Here is a 17,027-nt window from a genome sequence, read left to right on the forward strand (position 1 = left end):
TCCAATTTTTTCTTTTCATTTATTGCTTTCTATATTGCTCAGAATTTTTTACAATGATCATTTATTATTTTCATAATGCAAAAAGGTGACTTTATCCAATAGAATTAAAACTAAATATTATCAAAATATTATCAATTAACCTGGCATAAGCTCAACTCTAACTTTATTTGTAAATAAATAAGCACACTAAGGAATTTCTAGTGTTAAAACCTAACAGTCTTTTTAGAGTCTGTTCCGCCATAGAAATAAGTGGGAGGGGCCGGTACTGTGATGCAGGTTAATCCTCCGCCTAAGGCGCTGGCATCCCATATGAGTGTCGGTTCCAGTCCCGGCTGCTCCTCTTCTGATCTAGCTCTGTGCTGATGGTCTGAGAGGGCAGTGGAAGATGTCCCAAGTGCTTGGGCCCCTGCAGCCACGGTGGGAGACCCGGAAGAGGCTCCTGGCTCCTGGCTTCGAATTGGCCCAGTTTCGGCCTTTGTAGCCATTTGGGGAGTGAACCAGTGGATAGAAGAACTTCTCTGTCTCTCCCTTTCATTGTATGTAACTCTGTCAAATAAATAAGTATAATCTTAAAAAAAAATACATGGGAGTATCTGCCATAAATGGAGATGTCATGTAGTAGATGAGTTGAATACTGTATCTTCCCCAGGTCAGTTGTCTCAATTAGGTCTATGTGTCACTCTTTGTACTATTTAATAAACTTTGCTGCTCCAAAAAAAAAAAAAAAAAAGAAAAGAAAAGAAAAGAAAAAAGAAAGAAAGAAAGAAAGAAAGAAAGAAATATTCCTCCAGAAACAATTATATAATACCACAGTATCACCACGGTACTTGATTAAAGGCAATGGCAATTACTTTACGATGTGAGAGTGTTAATATCTAAAAGAAATCTTAGGGATCCCCTAGTTCACCAATCCCATTTTACAAATGAAGAAACTGAAGCCCAAAGGGTGTTATTAACCCAGATTGCATAACAACTCATTAAAGGATCCTGGCTTGGAGCCTGGAAAATTTCCTGACACCCCATCATTGAAAAAAGATGGGAAGAAAACTTAGCTCTTACAGAAACCTAAACAAATGAATTAGAGAAAATTGACTAGGGGTGGCTTTTAATGCCATTTTCTAGCCTTATTTGGGAGTGAACAAAGGGAAAAGTTAGACTGCCTATGTAGAGGTCATAAATTGTGTTTAGAACATAGAAAGATGGGCTAAGTCAACAATGTACCCTTTTGTGTCCTGAAATTAGCTTATGAAGATTAGGGCCTTCAGGTTCAAATGTGAACATGAATTGCCACGAGTTAAAAGTTTGCTTCTCATTCTCCATTTCTAAAATTAGTGGAAGAGTATCTTCCAAAGTAGGGTAAAAAGGAGACAACCTTTATATGTGGATTCAGCAAAAAGGGACAGTGAGGGCTGTGCTGTTTTGAAAGGAAGGAAACACCAAAACCCCCTGGGAACAAGGAGAACGCTGCCACCTGCTGAAGAGTTGGTGTCAACAAAAATGCTGGCGCACAGCATTAATGGGAGTCCTTCATTCATCGTGCCTCAAAATCAGTTAATAGGCCTCTTTGCAATCAGAGAGAAGTTCACCAGGCCAATTGGTGCTGCAGAAAGTTTAATTTATCTCCGGTATGAGGTGGTAGAGGATTACAAATTTTTCTTTCTTCCACGAATAGTATGCCTAATAGCTTTGAATTTTTTCTCAAGATCTAGATGGCAAAATATTAGAATATATTTGTTTGAGGCTACATATGCAAAGACAAAGCAATTCAATTTATTCAAGTAATACATGCACATGGATCAAATTTCCCAGTAACTTGCCACTACCCCTCTCCAGGTAAATGTCTCCTTTATCCCCTCTTTTACTCTTCCCATTTCTTTCTCTTCTATTCACATGCAAAATCTGAAAATACACAATGGATAACTGCAAGAGAGGGCTGGGAGAAAGTTGCTGATCCTTTATATAACGTCTCAGTTTTTCTCCTCTTTCTTCCATCTTTCCATTGTCCTTTACTCCTACTCTCACTTTTCTTTTCTCCTGTCCCCATTTTCCTACTCCTCACCTCTATATTTCAAAATCCTCGTTATTAATATACAAGAAACTGCTATGTATGGGAAGTCAGGGAGGAAGGCAATACAGGACTGCAGAGTTACACAACTGTAAGAACATCAATTCACATCATATCAATGCCTTTTGATTTTCAACCACATAAATGTAATTTTTTAATTTAATGTTTTTGAGTCTTGTCTTGGTACCCAATAGTAAACCACTATTTAAATTTGAATGCATTCTTCCTATTTAACTCTGCCCAGTTATAAGTTTCTTATTTAAATAATATCTTGGGATTAATAGAATAATTCAATAGGTATTTTACTCCTCTGTTTTGTTTAGATTTTTCTGTCTTGTAGGAACTTCAGAAAGAATACCATAGGAATACCCAATGTTTTTAGATCTAGCTTAGACTGGAAACTTTATCTTTTCAAAAAACAACAGTTTTGTGGATTTTGGCTACTTAAGTGTACTCAATGTGTTACATTCCCTAAAAGATATACAGGTTGTGTATTGCAGGAAGCCCTAGGAGAAAAATATATACTTGTTGTATTCATGCTACTTAAAAACTAATTTGGGAATATTTCAAATTCCTTAACAAATTTCATGAAATTGTAGGATTGAGAGAAAGCTAATGGTAGAAATGGTTCATTTTTCAGAGGGGAAAAAATCCTCATGTACATGGTTCTGAGCCCTGGGTCTTATCTGAAATTTCTTTTCTGGATGCAATACCTTTGTCCTGGCTGCCTTTCAGAGCACAGCCCTAGGTCATTGGCTACTGGAATTCACAGGACCACTTTCTTCCTGTATCACTTCTTGAACCAAGTAGGAGGGATGCCTTACTTAAGCTGTGCCTTATTATAAATGTGTTCTTGTGGGCTTGCTAATTTTAAAATAAGATTGTCTGCACTTCAAATCTTGTTTGTTTTACAATGTTGAGGCGTTTGCCCTATTAACTAGTGAACTTTTCTTTAAGATTTGAATTTGGCACACATTTGCTCAGTCTTTAGAGTAGAATTAACTATGTTCTACTGGAGAAGGGCTATTATTCTAGTTTTGAAATGTACTTTTCATGGGGCTGGTGCTGCAGCATGGTGGGTAAAGCTGCCACCTGCAGTGCCAGCATCCCATATGGGTGCCGATTCGAGTCCCAGCTGCTCCACTGCTGATCTAGCTCTCTGCTATGACCTGAAAAAGCAGTGGAAGATGGCCCAAGTGCTTGGGCCCCCACACCCTTCTGGGAGACCCAGAAGAAACTCTTGTCTCCTGGCTTCGGATCTCTACAGCTCCAACCATTGGGGCCAATGGGGTAGTGAACCAGCACATGGAAGACGTCTCCCTCCCTCCCTCCCTCCCTCTCCTTCTCTCTCTGTGTAAATCTGACTTTCAAATAAATAAGTACATTTTTAAAAAAAAAAAAAAGGAAATTACTTTCCTTTTCAATCACATCCATAAATTTACAAGTCAGAATTTTTTTGCCCTGAGAGTAAGCTGCCTTGATAGCTTGTTTGGCTTGGTTTATCTTCAGAAAGTAGGTTAGGCAGGCCTGAACCCTGGTTCTCCTGGGTACTGTACCCAATATTTCTAGTAACTTTCTCCATGAGAAAGCTGTTTATTTTGCAATTACAAGATGAAGGCCAGGCCTGACAGGCATTTGTGCTCCAGCATACAGAATGTAAATAAATAACAGTGTACTATCTTGGTTGGTATAAATTAATAGTTCCATTTAAAGAAAGAAATGTGGAAGTCATGAATAAAAATATGTCCAGAGGTTGTCACAAGCCAAATTATAGAAAGAAATAGAGTTTTTCATAGACACTCATTGATCACCACTTATTTAAATGAAGTGACTGTGGCATTTTCCTAAAGTTAGATGACTCTTAAGATCCAAATATATGGATCTTCAGAAAGTTTGTTCTGGAATCCTTGAGAGGCAAGAAAATGTCCTCAGTGATGTGGCTTTGGTGAAACAGTCACACAGCTTAGGAGACACAATGTCAGCCATTTTGATTTTGAATATAAACATCAGACTAGTAGCCTTCAAAATGGAAAACGAGGCACTTAGCTTTAAGGAATCAATTCCTGATCTTTAGTTTCCTTATATTCTCGCTCATAAGTACCTGAAAACCAGTGTAGAAAAGTGACTGTGGGGGATCTCTGTCTCACCTCCTCTTCACAGTGGTACTTTCTCCCTCTTCACACTTCTCTCCATCTGAATGCTGAAGCAAGGACAATTGGTGCTCCCTCTATGGGTTCTGCATTCATAGGTTCAACCCATTGTGGGTTGAAACTACAGTGGACAAAACATAGCATCCGAACTGAACATGTAGTTTTCTTGTCACTATTTTCTAAACAACTATTTTTATAGCATTTATGTTGTGTTAGGTGGATTATAAGTAATCTAGAGAGGGCAGGCATTTGGTGGAGCAGAAAAGCTGCTTGGGACACTTGCATACCATTTCAGAGTGCCTGGTTTCAGTACTGGCTACTATGTTTCTGATCCAACTTCCTGTTAATGCACACCTTTGAAAGCAATAGATGATAGCTCAAGTACTTGGGTCCACAGATGAAACTCAGGGCTCCTGCTTCGGCCACAACCAGTCCCAAATGTAGAAGCCATCTGAGTAGTGAACCACTGGTTCAGTGGATGAAACATCTCCCTGTGTTTGTGTGTGTGTGTGTGTGTGCCTATCTGTCTGTAACCCAGCCTTTCAAGTAAATAAATAAATCTTTTTTCCCCATTCTTATTTTTTCATGAGATCTATTTTCTCTTTTTAAAGCTTTATTTAATAAATATAAATGTCATAGGAACAGCTTTAGGAACAGCAGTTCTTCTCTCCATACCTGCCCTCCCACTCTCACTCCTGTTCCACCTCCTACACTCTCTGCCAGCCCATTCTTCATTAAGATTTATTTTTAATTATCTTTATATACAGAGGATTAACTCTATAGTAAGTAAAGATTTCAACAGTTTGCACCCACACAGAAACACAAAGTGTAAAGTACTGTTTGAAGACTAGTTTTACCATTAATTCTCATAGTACAACACTTTAAGGACAGAGGTGCTACGTGGGGAGCAAGTGCACAGTGACTCCTGATGTTGATTTAACAATTGACACTCTTATTTATGACATCAGCAGTCACCCAAGGCTCTTGTCATGAGCTGCCAAAGCTGTGGAAGCCTTTTGAGTCCACAAACTCTGTCAGTATTTAGAACAAGGCCATAATCAAAGTGGAAATTCTCTCATCCCTTCAGAGAAAAGTACATCCTCCTTTGATGGCCCTTCTTTCCACCAGGATCTCACTCACGGAGATGTGAGATCTGTTTTCAATTGGCTTTATACACATATGATTAACTCTATGTTAAGAGTTCAACAACTAGTATGAAGAAGAGAAAAAAAAAGTCTATATCCTGATACCATCAAATTATTAGAGAACATTGAGGAAACCCTGAAAGGTATTGGCATAGGCAAAGAGTTCTTGGAAAAGACCCTAGAGGCACAGGCAGTCAAAGCCAAAATTAACAAATGAAATTTCATCAAATTGAAAAGCTTCTGTACTGAAAAAGAAACAGTCAGGCACTGTATAGTATTCCATAGAGTACATATCCAATAATTTCTTTATCCAGTCTTCAGTTGACAGGCATTTAGGTTGATTCCATGTCTTAGCTGTTGTGAATCAAACTACTATAAACATGGGGGTGCAGATAAGTCTTTTATTTGCTGATTTCATTTCCCTTGGGTGAATTCCCAGGAGTGGGATGGCTGGGTCATATGGTAGGTCTGTATTCAGATTTCTGAGGTTTCTCCATACTGTCTTCCATAGTGGATTTAGCAGTTTACATTCCCACCAACAGCAGTTTCAAGTACCTTTTTCCCCACATCCTTGCCAGCATTTGTTATTTGCTGATTTCTGTATGAAAGCCATTCTAATGGGGGTGAGGTGAAACCTCATTGTGGTTTTGATTTTTACTTCCCTGACAGTTAGTGATACTGAACACTTTTTCATGTGTCTGTGAGCCATTGGGATTTCCTCTTTTGAAAAATGTCTGTTTAAGTCTTTTTCCCGTTTCTTAACTGGGTTGTTTGTTTTGTTGTTGTGGAGTTTCTTGATCTCTTTATGTATTCTGATTATTCATCCTTTATCAGTTACATAGTTTGCAAATAATTTCTCCCATTCTGTCATTTGCCTCTTTACTTTCCTGACTGTTTCTTTTTCAGTACAGAAGCTTTTCAATTTGATGAAATTTCATTTGTTAATTTTGGCTTTGACTGCCTGTGCCTCTAGGGTCTTTTCCAAGAACTCTTTGCCTATGCCAATACCTTTCAGGGTTTCCTCAATGTTCTCTAATAATTTGATGGTATCAGGATATAGATTTATGTCTTTAAACCACTTTGAATGGATTTTTCTGTAAGGTTTAAGGTAGGGGTCCAGCTTCATACTTCTGCATGTGGAGATCCAGTTTTCCCAGTATGATTTGTTGAAGAGACTACCCTTGCTCCAGGGATTGGTTCTAACTCCTTGGTCACATATAATTTGGTTGTAGATGCTTGGATTGATTTCTGGCATTTCTATTCTGTTCCATTGTATCCATCTGTTTTTATATCAGTACCAGGCTGTTTTGATTATAACTGCCTTGTAGTATGTCTTGAAATCTGGTATTCTGATGCCTCCGGGTTTATTTTGTTGTATAAGATTGCTTTAACTATTTGAGGTCTCTTGTGTTTCCATATGAATTTCAGCATCATTTTTTCCAGATCTGAAAAGAATGTCGTTGGTATTTTGATTGGTATTGCATTGAATCTGTAAATTGCTTTCAGAAGAATGGACATTTTCATGATATTGATTCTTCTAATCCATGTACATGGAATTTTTTTGTATCTTCTTCTTTTTCTTTCTTTAATGATTTTTAATTCTCAATGTAGAGATCTTTGACACCCTTGGTTAAGTTTATTCCAAGGCATTTGATTTTCTTTGTAGCTGTTTTGAATAATTGATCTTAGACGCTCAACCTCAGCATTGGTATTGTCTGTGTATACAAAGGCTGTAGATTTTTGTGTATTGACTTTATATCCTGCTACTTTATCAAACTCTTCTATGAGTTCCAATAGTCTCTTAGTGGAGTCTTTTGGACCCTCTCTATATAGAATAATGTCATCTGCAAATAGGGATAGTTTGACTTCCTTCTTCTGAATTTGTATCCCTTTGATTTCATTTTCTTGCCTAATGGCTCTGGCTAAAACTTCCAGGAGTATATTGAATAGCAATGATAAGAGTGATTTTCCTTGTCTGGTAACCGGATCTCAGTGGGAATGCTTCCAACTTTTCTCCATTCAGTAGGACGAAGGCCATATGTTTGTTGTAAATTTCCTTGATTGTGCTGAGGAATGTTCCTTCTATACCCAATTTGCTTAAGGTTTTCATCATGAAAGGGTATTGTATTTTTTAAAGAGATTTTATTTACTTATTTGAGAGGTAGAGTTACAGACAGTGAGAGGGAGAGACAGAGAAAAAGGTCTTTCATCTGTTGGTTCACTCCCCAAATGGCCACAAGGGCCAGAGCTGTGCCGATCTGAAGCCAGGAGCCAGGTGCTTCTTCCTGTTCTCCCATGTGGATGCAGGGGCCCATTCACTTGGGCCATCTTCTACTGCTTTCCCAGGCCACAGGAGAGAGCTGCACTGAAAGAGGAGCAGCCAGGACTAGAACCTACGCCCATATGGGATGCCAGCGCTGCCGGCAGAGCATTAACGTACTGTTAATGTGATTTTTCACATTGATTGATATGCGAATGTTGAACCATCCCTGCATACCTGGGCTAAGTCCCATTTGGTGTGCATGAATGATCTTTCTGATGTGTTGTATTCGATTGGCTAGTATTTTTGTTGCGGATTTTGCATCTACGTTCATTAGAGACATTTGTCTGTAGTTCTCTTTCTCTGTTTTGCCTTTTCTTGGTTTAGGAATTAAGGTGATGCTGGCTTCATTGTAAGAATTTGAGAGGATTCCCTCCTTTTCCATTGTTTTTAATAATTTGAGAAGTATTGTAGTTCTTCTTTAAATGTCTGGTAGTGGAGCCAGTGCTGTGGCGCAGTGGGTTAACACCCTGGCCTAAAGCATTGGCATCCTATATGGGTGCCAGTTCTAGTCCTGGCTGCTCCTCTTCCGATCCAGCTCTCTGCTGTGTCCTGGGAAAGCAGTAGAAGATGGACCAAGTCCTTGGGCCCCTGCACCCATGTTGGAGAACCGGAAGAAGCTCCTGGCTCCTGGCTCCTGGCCTCAGATCGGCACAGCTCTGGGAAATGAACCAGCAGATGAAAGACCTCTTTCTGTCTTTACCTCTCTATGTAACTCTATCTTTCAAATAAATAAAATAATTAAAAAAAATGTCTGGTAGAATTTAGCAGTGTGGCCGGCGCCATGGCTCAACAGGCTAATCCTCCACCTAGTGGCGCTGGCACACTGGGTTCTAGTCCCAGTCGGGGCGCCGGATTCTGTCCCGGTTGCCCCTCTTCCAGGCCAGCTGTCTGCTATGGCCCGGGAGTGCAATCGAGGATGGCCCAAGTGCACCTCATGGGAGACCAGGAGAAGCACCTGGCTCCTGCCTTCAGATCAGCGTGGTGCGCCAGCTGCAGTGCACCAGCCGTGGCGGCCATTGGAGGGTGAACCAATGGCAAAGGAAGACCTTTCTCTCTGTCTCTCTCTCTCACTGGCCACTCTGCCTGTCAAAAAAAAAAAAAAAAAAAAAAAAGAATTTAGCAGTGAAACCATCTGGTCCTGGGCTTTTCTTTGTTGAGAGGGTCTTTATTACTGATTCAATTTCCATCTTGGTGATGGGTCTGTTTAGGTTTTCCATGTCTTCATGGCTCAATTTAGGTAGGTTGTATGTGTCCTGGAATCTATCCATTTCTTCTAGGTTTCCCAGTTTGTGGGCATACTGCTCTTTGTAGTAATTTCTCATGATTCTTTTTATTTCTGTGGTGTCTGTGGTTATATTTCATTTTTAATCTCTAATTTTATTGATTTGAGTCTTCTCTCTCCTTCTTTTGGTTAGTTGGGCCAATGGTGTATCAATTTTATTTTTTCAAAAAACCAGCTCTTCATTTTGCTGATCTTTTGTAGTGTTCTTTTGTTTTCAATTTTGTTGATTTCTTCTCTAATTTCAATTATTTATTTTCTCCTACTAGTTTTGGGTCTGGTTTGCTGTTGTTCTTCTAGATCCTTAAGCTGATAGCTCATTTATTTGGTGCCTTTCCAATTTCTTGATGGAGGCACCAATTGCTATAAGCTTTCCTCTTCACACTGCTTTTGCTGTATCCCATAAATTTTGATATGTTGTGTTGTTTTCATTTGTTTCCAGAAATTTTTTGATTTCTCCTATGACCCACTGTTCATTCAGGAACATGTTGTTGAGTCTCCAAGTATTTGAGTATGTTCTAGAGATTCCCGAGTTGTTGGTTTCTAGCTTCATTGCATTGTGGTCTGAGGAGATGTATGGTATGATTTCAATTTTTTTGAATTTGCTGAGACTGGCTTTATGGCCTAGCATGTGGTCAATCCTAGAGAAAGTTCTGTGCACTGCTGAGAAGAATGTGTATTCTGCAACTGTAGGATGAAAAGTTCTACAGATATCTGTTACGTCCATTTGGTCTATAGTGTGATTAACTCTGCTGTTTCCTTGCTAATTTTCTGTCTGGTTAAACTGTCCATTGCTGTAAGTGGGGTACTGAAATCCCCCATTACTATTGTATGTATTGTCTATGTCTCCCTTTAGATCTCTTAACATTTCTTCTTTCTTTTTTTAATATTTGTTTATTTGAAAGAGTTACTCAGAGAGAAGAGAGGCAGAGAGAGAGAGAAGTCCTCCTCCATCCCATTGTTCACTCTCCAATTGGCTGCAACGGCTGGAGCTGCACCGATCCGAAGCCAGTAGCCAGGAGCTTCTTCGGGGTCTCCCACATGGGTGCAGGAGCCCAAGGACTTGGTCCATCTTCTACTGCTTTCCCAGGACACAGCAGAGAGCTGGATCAGAAGTGGAGCAGCCGGGTCTCAAACCAGCGTCCATATGGGATGCTGGCACTTCAGGCCAGGGCATTGACCTGCTGCACTGCTGCGCCACAGTGCCGGTCCCAACATTTCTTTTCTTTTTCTTTTCTTTTTTTTTTTTTTTTTTTTTGGACAGGCAGAGTGGACAGTGAGAGAAAGAGAGATACAGAAAGAAAGGTCTTCCTTTACCGTTGGTTCACCCTCCAATGGCCACTGTGGCTGGTGCGCTGTGGCTGGTGCACCGCGCTGATCCGAAGCCAGGAGGCAGGTGCTTCTCCTGGTCTCCCATGGGGTGCAGGGCCCAAGTACTTGGGCCATCCTCCACTGCACTCCTGGGCCACAGCAGAGAGCTGGATTGGAAGAGGGGCAACCGGGACAAAATCCGGCGCTACGACTGGGACTAGAACCTGGTGTGCTGGCGCCACAGGCGGAGGATTAGCCTATTAAGCCGCGGCGCCAGCCCCCAACATTTCTTTTAAATAGTCAGTTGCCATGTAATTAGGTGCATATACATTTATAATAGTTAAATTTTCCTATTGAATTGGTCCCTTAATCATTACATAGTGCCATTCTTTGTCTCTTTTAACAGTTTTTGTGTTAAAGTCTATTTTGTCTGATATCAGGATGGTTGCACCAGCTCTTTTTTTTTGTTTCTGTTAGCATAGAAATCTTCTTCTATCCTTTCACTTTCAGTCTATGTACATCTTTGGTGGTGAGATGTGTTTCATGTAGGCAGCAAATAAATGCGTTTTGTTTTTTAATCCACTCAGCCAGTCTGTGTCTTCTAACTGGACAGTTGAGGCCATTTACATTCAAGGTAACTTGATAAGTAATGATTTTGCCCTGCCATTTTTCCATAAATATCTCAATTTTTTACTTTGGATTTCTTTTGTATTTTTACTAGGAGATATCCTTCCTTTACCTTCTTCCATAGTGATGACCATGTTTCTGTGTGCAGCACATCCTTAAACATCTTCTGCAGGGCTGGACGGGTGGTGACAAATTCTTTCAATTTCTGTTTGTTATGGAAGGTCTTTATTTCACCTTCATTCATAAATGAGAGCTTTGCAGGGTACGGTAGTCTGGGTTGACAGTTCTTTTCTTTCAAGACTTGGAATATATCTTTTTTTTTAAAGATTTTATTTATTTATTTGAGAGGTGGAGTTACAGACAGTGAGAGGGAGAAGCAGAGAGAAAGGTCTTCCGTCCATTGGTTCACTCCCCAGTAGCCTCAATGGTCGGAGCTGTGCCAGTCCGAAGCCAGGAGCCAGATGCTTCTTCCTGGTCTCCTGCATGAGTGCAGGGTCCCAAGGACTTGGGCCAACTTCAACTGCTTTCCCAGGCCACAGAAGAGAGCTGGATTGGAAGAGGAGCAGCCAGGACTAGAACTGGCACCCATATGGGATGCCTGCATGACAGGAGGAGGATTAACCCACTGCACCACAGCGCTGGCTCCTGGAATACATCTTGCATTCTCTCCTAGCCTGAAGGGCTTCTGATGAGAAGTCCACTGTGAGTCTAATTGGAGATCCTCTGAAAGTAATCTGGCATTTCTCTGGTGCACATTTTAGAATATTTATGTTTTTTTGTGGAGAGTTTGACTACAATGTGTCATGGTGACAATCTTTTCTGGTCATGTCTATTAGGAGTTCTATGTGCTTCCTGTACTTGGATATCCCTTTCTTTCTCCAAATTAGGAAAATTCTCAATTATTTCACTACAAAGACCTTCTAATCCTTTCTCTATTTCCACACCTTCAGGAACTCCTAGAACCCATATGTTGGGTCATTTGATAGTATCCTGTAGATTCCCAATAGTGTTTTTTAGTTTTCTAATTTCTTCTTGTTGTGTGTTCGGTCTGACTGTATAATTTCCTGTGCTTTGTCTTCTAAGTCAGATATTCTTTCTTCTGCTTCACTTATTCTGTTGTTAATGATTTCCACTGCATTTTTAATTTGTTCTACTGAATTCTTCATTTCCAAGATCTCATTTTGGTTTCTCTTTAAGATTCAATTTCGTGGAAGCAATTTTCTTTTTATGTCATATAAGGATTACATTATTCTGTTCATTTGCTTCTGATTACTTTTAAGTAATCCTATGATCAATTTTTTGAATTCCATTTCTAGCATTTCTTCATTTCCATCATCTTCACAATCTAGTATTGAAGTCTTGTGTTCTTTTGGGGGCATCATGTTGTCTTCCTTATTCTTGTTTCTTGAACTGGTGCATTTGTTATTTGGCAGTTGTGGAGATACTCATTGATTTCCTCTTTGTTTTTTTCGCTGTGGCAGTTTTTATGTTTGGACTATGTCTGTGTGGATTAGTGGAGTGTCTGCTTTCAGGGAATACCTAGAGGTGCGTGTGGTTGTGGCCAAGGAACTCTGTTCAGTGCTCTAGGGTGAAGGCCGTTTCTGAAGTGACACACCCAGGTTTGGAGGGTAAATCAACTCTTTTCTTTTTTTATCATAGGGGAGGTTTGTTCTTGTCTGTTGGCATAGACTAAACTGAGCACCTCTTCTCAAAGGAGACCAATGCCTAGGCACTAGCCCCAGTGTATTTATTATTCATCCACTCTGCCACAAGAGCCACACAAAGGATCTGTGTAGTCCTCATTATGAGGTCAGATTCCCCAGCAATGCCCCTCACCAAGTAACTAGGGAGCCCTGATCCTGTGGAGCTTCCTACAGTGACTGCCCAAAGTCCCAGCCACACCCTGAGTCCTCCCATGCAGCCTCAATGTCTTCAGTCATGCCTCCCACAGTCATGAGAACCCAATCCCTGTCTATTCTCCCCACCAGACTCAGGAGCCTCCACTTGGCTGATTGCTGGGTGTGGACATGAGCTGGTGCAGCTGTTATGTATGTCCAAAATGGTGCCTACTCTGTCAGCCTGTTACAGGATGCAGTTGCAGGGTGATCGGGGAAAGAGAAAATGTGCACTCCCCCTTTGTTTTTTTCTCCTCTAGTTTGGTAGGTACACTCCCCCACAGGGCTCCAAGCCAGAGTCCCTCTAGGCTCTGCCTCCGGCTTTTTTGTCAGTGGCTTGGGCTGCTGCAGTCTGGTCTTACCTCACCCTCCACTGCTGCTGCAGAGGCTCTTGGCTACTAGGGTCTTGAGTTGTGTGTGTCCTCGCCATCCATGTAGGTCCATTGTGTCCCTCCAATTTGCATAGAGTTTCCTCTGCTGTTTTCTCTCTAACTCTTCCCTGAAACTGCACTTTTTTTTTTTTTTTTTTTTTTTTGACAGGCAGAGTGGATAGTGACAGAGAGAGAGAGACAGAGAGAAAGGTCTTCCTTTTGCCGTTGGTTCACCCTCCAATGGCCGCCACAGCCAGCACACTGCGGCGGGTGCACCGCGCTGATCCAATGGCAGGAGCCAGGTACTTCTCCTGGTCTCCCATGGGGTGCAGGGCCCAAGTACTTGGGCCATCCTCCACTGCACTCCCGGGCCACAGCAGAGAGCTGGCCTGGAAGAGGGGCAACCGGGACAGAATCCAGCGCCCTGACCGGGACTAGAACCCGGTGTGCCGGCACTGCAAGGCGGAGGATTAGCCTAGTGAGCCGCGGTGCTGGCCTGCACTCTTTTTTTTTAATTACTTGAGGGACTGGCACTGTGGCATAGTAGGCGAAGCCTTTGCTTGTAATACCAGCATCCCATACGGGCACTGGTATGTGTGCTGGCTACTCCTCTTCCAATCAAGCTCTCTGCTAATGGCCTGGAAAAGCAATGAAAGATGGCCCAAGTGCTTGAGCCCCTATACTCATGTGGGAGATCCAGAAGAAGCTCTTTGGATTGGCTCAGCTTGGCTATTGTGGCCATTTGGGGAGTGAACCAATGAAGGGAAGACCTTTCTCTCTGTCTCTCCCTTTCTCTATCCATAACTCTACCTCTCAAATAAATAAGTTAAATCTTAACAAAAAAGTATTTGGGTCCCTTCTACCCATGTAGCTGACCCAAACTGAATTCCAGCTCCCATCTTTGGCCTGGCCCAGCCTTGGCTATTGTGGGCATTTGGGGAGTAAACCAAAAGATGGAAGATCTCTGTTTCTCTATTTCTGTGTGTGTATGTGTGTGTGCATTTCAAATAAAATGACAATAAAATCTAAAAATAAATAAAACATTCAAGTTATTTCTGCATAGGTTTTTTAGGGAACTTGAGAATTCTTTTTTTTTAAGATTTTATTTATTTATTTGAGAGGTAGAGTTAAAGACAGTGAGAGGGAGAGACAGAGACAGAGAGAAAGGCCTTCCATCTGCTAGTTCACTCCCCAAATGGCCACAATGGCCGGAGCTGTGCTGATCTGAAGCCAGGAGCCAGGTGCTTCTTCCCGATCTCCCATGTGGGTGCAGGGGCCCAAGCACTTGGGCCCTCTTCTACTGCTTTCCTAGGCCACACCAGAGAGCTGGATTAGAAGAGCAGCCAGGACTAGAACCTGCGCCCATATGGGATGCTGGCACCACAGGTGGAGGATTAACCTACTGTGCCACAGCACCCGCCCCAAACACCGGCCCCAAGCATTCTTTTATTTTGGTATCATCCAGGTCCTGAAAACAATGCCTATGGATACCAAAGCACAGCTGTATGTTCCCCAACAGTGATATTCATGCTGAGAAATCAAATGCTTTTGCCAACAAATCCACTGAAGTTAGAGTATTTCATTTAATTTTCTTTCTGTTGCATTGAAGACTTATTCAAATTGTCCATTGACATATCATTAAGGTCACCACATACAGTATGGCTTTTAAATAAATGAGTGCTGTCCCAGCAAAGAGGACCTGAACTGCCAGGAGGAGGAGGATCCGATGAACAAGCTCAAGTGCCAGAAGATCGTGTCCTGCCGTATCTGCAGAGGGGACCACTGGACCACCCACTGCCCCTGCAGGGACACACTGGGACCCATGCAGAAGGAGCTGGCCAAGCAGCTGGGCCTATTCACCAGCAAGAAGGAGAAGCTGCTTGGAAAGCTGGAGCCTGCACGGGCTACCCAGAACATGTAAGGCAAGTACATGCCTCCAAGCCTGTGCGACTGCACCAGCCACCACAGAGAGGCCACACGTCCGCTCGCCACTATCCACATCACCAACCTGTCTGAGGACACGCATCAGACTGACCTACAGGAGCTCTTCCAGCCTGGACAAGGACAAGACCACTGGCCAGTCTAAGGGCTTTGCCTTCCTTAGCTTCTGCCGCCACAAGGACGCCGCCCACACCTTCGCCAAGGTGTCAGGCTTCAGCTACAACCACCTCATTCTCAACATGGAATGGGCCAAGCCATCCATTAACTAAGCCAGTTGCTGCTGCTGCCACCACCGCCTGCGCCCTTCATGACAAAAGGTAGCTTCTGGGGGCAGGGGGACTCTGACTGCAGTAAAAGAGCTCAAAAAAAAAAAAAAAAAAAAATCCCGCAAAGGCACAGCTAAGCAAAAGGTAAAACTAGATTCAGAAGCAGAGAGTCTGTTTCTAGTGCTTGAAATGAAACCAGTGAGCTGTGCTGACTCTAATACTATCTTGCCTTTCAATATGATCATGGCAACAGTTTTTAATAAAACTGCTCATCATCACAAACATACACATTGAAAACTGCAGTAAAAACATATCTTCACATTAAAGTCACCATATGCTACCAAAAATAAATTAATGACTGATCTTACTAAAAAATTATTACCAATTGCCATCTACTAATTTAAGGGAACAGTATTTTTTTTCAATTTTTTATATTAACTTATTTGAGAGGTAGAGTTACAGACAGTGAGAAAGATAGACAGAGAGAAAGGTCTTCCTTCCGTTGGTTCACTCCGCAAATGGCCACAACAGCCAGAGATGATCTGATCTCAGAGTTTCTTCTGGATCTCCCATGTGAGTGCAGGGGCCCAAGTGCTTGGGCCATCTTCTACTACTTTCCCAGGCCATAACCGAGAGCTGTATTGGAAGAGGAGCAGCCAGGTCTAGAACCAGTGCCCATATGGTATGCCAGTGCCGCAGGCAGAAGATTAACCTACTGTGCCATGGCACTAGTCCCTCAGTGTTTGTAATATAAAGCAACTACTAGGGATAAATGATGTTATGCTGAACTTCTTTATAGAAATAGAGAAAATTCAATTATAATACACAAACCAATTTTTAAAAGGCACTGGTGATGTCTTCTATGTTTAACAACTATTAACATCTAAAGCACTTTTTAAAAATGTATTTATTTATTTATTTGACAGATAGAGTTAGATAGTGAGAGAGAGAGAGAGAAAGTCTTCCTTCTGTTGCTTCACTTCCCAAATGGCTGCTGCAGCCGGAACTGCACCGATCCGAAGCCAGGAGATAGGTGCTTCCCCCTGGTCTCCCATGTGGGTGCAGGCGCCCAAGCAGTTGGGCCATCCTCCACTGCCTCCCTGGGCCACAGCAGAGAGCTGGACTGGAAGATGAGCAGCTGGGACTAGAACCTGGTGCCCCTATGGGATGCCGGCGCCACAGGCGGAGGATTAACCTAGTATGCCACAGCGCTGGCCCCACATCTAAAGCACTTTAATTGATCAACTATAACTCAAAATAATTAAGGATATCTCAATACAAAATAATTTTTAGTATGAACATTATGGTCAAATGAATTGCTAGATCGTAAAATTCCTTGAGTCTGAAGAAGGTGCAGAGGCATTTAACTAAAGCACAAAAAGCTTTATTTATGAGAGACAATGTGGTAAGATCTAAAAGTGAGGTTTATTTTTTTTTTATTTTTTTTTTTTATTTTTGACAGGCAGAGTGGACAGTGAGAGAGAGAGACAGAGAGAGAAAGGTCTTCCTTTGCCGTTGGTTCACCCTCCAATGGCCGCTGCTGCAGCCGGCGCACCGCGCTGATCCAATGGCAGGAGCCAGGATCCAGGTGCTTTTCCTGGTCTCCCATGGGGTGCAGGGCCCAAGCACCTGGGCCATCCTCCACTACACTCCC

General features: G+C 42.0%; 1 long non-coding RNA gene and 1 pseudogene across 1 annotated transcript in view; one reads left to right on the plus strand and one right to left on the minus strand.

Annotated features, from left to right (window-relative positions):
• Nucleotides 1-17,027, minus strand: part of LOC149121979 (uncharacterized) — a 52,206-nt gene continuing 35,179 nt past the window's right edge. Inside the window, exon 3 of the long non-coding RNA XR_016222183.1 lies at nt 1-546. This is a non-coding gene — a long non-coding RNA (uncharacterized LOC149121979). The remainder of the gene's footprint in view (nt 547-17,027) is intronic.
• Nucleotides 14,836-15,397, plus strand: LOC127484270 (eukaryotic translation initiation factor 3 subunit G pseudogene; annotated as a pseudogene).

The sequence above is a fragment of the Oryctolagus cuniculus genome, chromosome 15 (genome assembly GCF_051225735.1).
Source record: "Oryctolagus cuniculus isolate XC-2025 breed Fujian yellow rabbit chromosome 15, ASM5122573v1, whole genome shotgun sequence".
Lineage (NCBI taxonomy): Eukaryota > Metazoa > Chordata > Mammalia > Lagomorpha > Leporidae > Oryctolagus > Oryctolagus cuniculus.